The following is a 4,364-nucleotide window of genomic DNA, read 5'->3' as shown; positions in this document are numbered from 1 at the left end:
GGACAAACCCAGCAATTGGGTTGTTTTGACCCAGCGGTTGGGTTAAATTTTTAACCCAACCTTCTGGGTAGTAACCCAACCGCTGGGTCAAAACAACCCAATTGCTGGGTTTGTCCCTATTTTACACAGCACTGGGTTGTATGTAACCCAGCATTTTTTAGAGTGCATTTTCGTCTGAAAACGGCTACCAAAAAAAATTAAAAATAAAACGCCTGTAATGATGACACATTTATTGCCATCTGCTCTAGTATCCTCGATGTCAGTTTCAGCACACTCTAAAAAATGCTGGGTTGTTTCAACCCAACTTTGGGTCAAATATGGACTAACCCAACCGTTGGGTTAAATGTTTACATTCAATTTTTAACCCAAAAGTTGGGTTAGTCCAAATTTGACCCAAAGTTGGGTTGAAATAACCCAGCATTTTTTAGTGTGCATGTAGCATGATTTTAAAATTCCTGTACAGGATAGGAAACCATAATCCCTTCTCTTCACACACTTAAACTTTGATCAAACAGGATATTCAATGAAACTATTGCTCTCACGTGATGATCGGATGGGAAAAGGCATGTTATAGAGAAGCTACATGCTTTTCAACATGGCCTCTCTCTCTTCCTCTATTACTGCACCTTCACAACCTCTTCAAGTATTGCACAATGACAGACAGGAAGCACTCAAGCTATCCAAACAGATGGCGAGGCAGAGATGTGGAGTAATGATGCAAACTTCATACGTGAGGACCTTTTGTTAATACCAGGGAATTTCCTCACAGCTGCTAGAGAGGGACTTTCTCCACAGTTTATAGCAAAAGAAAAACACGACACTCACCTCACTTTGCTCTTTTTACAAACAGATTGTGTTTAATGTTAAATAGAAATGTTTTGACTGAGATTTCCCTCGTTTTTTTGTCTCAAGGGTTTCTCGGATCTCATTTTCTGAGCTTGGGAGGGCCGGAAAATTTGACTACATATATGCTAACCTGCGCATGGATGTATTTCCAAAGGTTTTCTCACTTTTACACCAGACCCTGTTCCATAAAATCTAATTATTTTAGTCCGAACATATCTGATATCAAGGAAACTCCCTTAAAGGTGGTTCCGATTCAATCGTGTTTTTTATTTTACCATCAGATATGGTGGTAGGACTTTGTGTTTAGTTATTTAAGACTTTCTAATGGCGCTTAAAGGCATAGTTCATCTAAAATATGAAAATTCAACAGTTCTCTGTGGCTTTAATGCACTCAGTCCATTTAGTCAAAATTAAAATAAAAAATTAAAGCCTAGAATTTTAGACAGTCCATCACAGAAGATTTTGATTATAGAACAAAGTAATTTTAACTGCTTTTACGGTGTTTTTAATGTTTTTTTGAAACTTTGAATCTTTGGAGGACATTGTGAACTAATGACTGAAGTTTTATAAAAATTTGCCATTTTATATTTCACAGAAAAAAATACTTTACCTAATGCATTTCCAAACATGTAAATAAATAAATAAATAAATAAAAATAAAAATAAACGTATTTAATATATACATATGTATGTTTAATAATGAAAATATAAAGAAATTCCCATCATAATTTCAAGATTTATAATATTCTAAAGGTTTTTATATTTACTATTAATAATAAAACCATAGGGAACTTTCCCCTTATGTTTTTATCTTGGTTTATGAAGGTAAAAGAAAGTTCCCATGTTTTATTATATTAAGAGCTAAAATATACCTTTAATATTTTTTTGAAACTCTATTTTTTATTTTTTTTAATCTCTGGAGGACATTGTGAACTAATGACTGCATCAAATATTGCCAAAATACTTTACTCTACCTAATGTGTTTCCAAACCTGTAAAAATATTGTATGTATAAATATGTATTTTTAATAATGAAAATAAAAAATTTAAAAATGTCAATCATAATTTTTTAAGATTCATAATTTTAAATAAATGATTACAATTATAAAACTATGGGGAACTTCACCTTCATATTTTTTACCTTGGTTTATGAAGGTAAAAGAAAGTTCCCAGGTCTTATTATAATAAGATCTATAAAATATACCTTTGATACAACCTTTAATACCTTTAATAAAAAACCTTTAGAATATTATGAATCTATGATTTAAAAAAAATTTATTTATGTTTTTTCATCTCATTTATATCAGTATCATTTTAAAAGGTTGAAGTCTGTTTTTTTCCCTTGATTAAAAAAGAAAGAAGAAGAATAGACAGAACTCTCTGTGAACTGAGAACCAGTGATTCAGATTCACATATCAAGTCAACAAGTTGTAGGAAGTAATATGTGTGTATATGGAAGTGAGAGGGATGGCTGCCAGGAGGAATTCGAGAACAATAGTTGCTGAAATGTAAGACATCCTCCTCTGTAAAAAAAGCTGCAGCAGCACACCTCTGCTGGGAAAGATGCTCAGGTCAGCAGTGCTCACACACATTCACCAGTCTAACCAGTCAGGATCCAACACATCCTTGGATAAAAATACTTAAGTCACTAAGGTTGTGGAACATGTCAACGGATGTCCTCATGCAAACCAGAGATCTTGGGAGTTGCTTCCACTTTGTGCAACAGGCTTTGATAACAAAATACGAAGCAATTAACTTCCATCTGGTGTTTTCTTGTGATTTATTGTGTAGCACTTCCTGTTGTTCTGGAAGTAATCGTTCTTGACGCATGACTCCAAATTGATCTCATATGACTCTATTCATTGACAATTTAGTGATTCCCATTCATTGCAAAATGCTATGGGCATAATTTCATATTTCTCTGTCTTATTCAATAAGCATCATCTGTGTTTGAGACAGTCCTTCTTTTTTATGAAATTTTAAAGTTATATTATTGAAGGAAAAGTTCAACCAAAAAAAAAAGATGTTATCATTTACGCATCATATGCCTTTCTGCCTTCAATAAATAAATAAATAAAGGTGATAGAATATACAATGTTGCTCTTTTCAATAGTAAGTTTCAAAGTTCCATAAAAGACTGTAAAAATATAAAAGCATCATAAAATCACCACAAAAATTCTCATGCCCAATGCATTATATTGCCATTGTCTTCTAAAGCAAAACAATAGCTTAAGAAACCAAAAATTGTAATGTTGTTAAAGTTTTAATGTTGCAAGCAACTGTAATGCACAAGTTTGATTGTGCAAATAAAATTTGATAGCTATAGCGTTTCATTTCAGGCCCAAACTGCAAAAAAAATAAAAAAAAATAAATAAAAAATCTGGTAAAAATAATCTACAAATATATGAAAGTCCTAACAAGTTGCATCAACTGTTTGGTGCTTTTTTCTCATTTTTGAAACTTTACAGTGTAGAAATTACTCTCCATATTTACTATCATTTAATATTATTCCTAACATCTCTTTTTTTTTTTATGGCAGAAAGAATGGGTTTGAAAGTTCAAAATTTGATAGCTATAGTGTTTCATTTCAGGCCCAAAACTGCAAAAAAAAAAAAACAAATAAATAAAAAATCTGGTAAAAATAATCTACAAATATATGAAAGTCCTAACAAGTTGCATCAACTGTTTGGTGCTTTTTTCTCATTTTTGAAATTTTACAGTGTAGAAATTACTCTCCATATTTACTATCATTTAATATTATTCCTAACATCTCTTTTTTTTTTAATGGCAGAAAGAATGGGTTTGAAAGTTCACAAGGGTTAGTAAATGATGACAGAATTTAATTTTCAGCTGAGCTGTCCCTGATCTTTCACTTTTTTAGTCTATAATTACAAAACTTACACAAAGTGGATGAAGGATGGATAGCTTGGTGGTTAAAAAATGTGGGTCGGTGACCCAAAGGTTGTAGGTTCAAACTCCAAAAGAGGTGATTCATTAGCTGCCACTGTTATGCCCTTGAGCAAGGTATTTAATTTCGGGTTGCTCCAGAGCAATACAGTAGCAGAAAATGTACTGTATGTACTGAAAACATAAGTAAACACAATAGCAGTAATCAAACTATGAGTGGCAACACCCTTACACAGTGTTTTTTTTTCTTTCTGTCATATCACACTATTGTTGTTGCTTCTTAACTGCACACCATCGATTTCCCCCTAGACTTCCTTTTTGGAGTGATGATGTCAGCAGACCTCCCTGGTTGCCTCATTGTTTATGAGTGGTGGAAATCCTATGCTGGCCATTGATGAAGGTCAAACAAAGGACAGGCTTTGTTTATTTTCCTTCCAGCCAGCCTCTCCACATCATCTCAAGAAGCATGGAAGGCACTCACAAAAACACGGCGGTGCCCGCTGGGATATTTGAGAGCGATGCCTTGTCTCCCGGCAGCCATATGTAGAAAAGGTGATGCTGCAATTCAAGCGTTTGATAGCTGGCTGTAGTAGTTTTCAACAAATCCATCTCC

This window comes from Sinocyclocheilus rhinocerous, unplaced genomic scaffold (assembly GCF_001515625.1).
Source record: "Sinocyclocheilus rhinocerous isolate Xijiao unplaced genomic scaffold, SAMN03320098_v1.1 scaffold1268, whole genome shotgun sequence".
Lineage (NCBI taxonomy): Eukaryota > Metazoa > Chordata > Actinopteri > Cypriniformes > Cyprinidae > Sinocyclocheilus > Sinocyclocheilus rhinocerous.
This window is presented reverse-complemented; position numbering follows the sequence as displayed.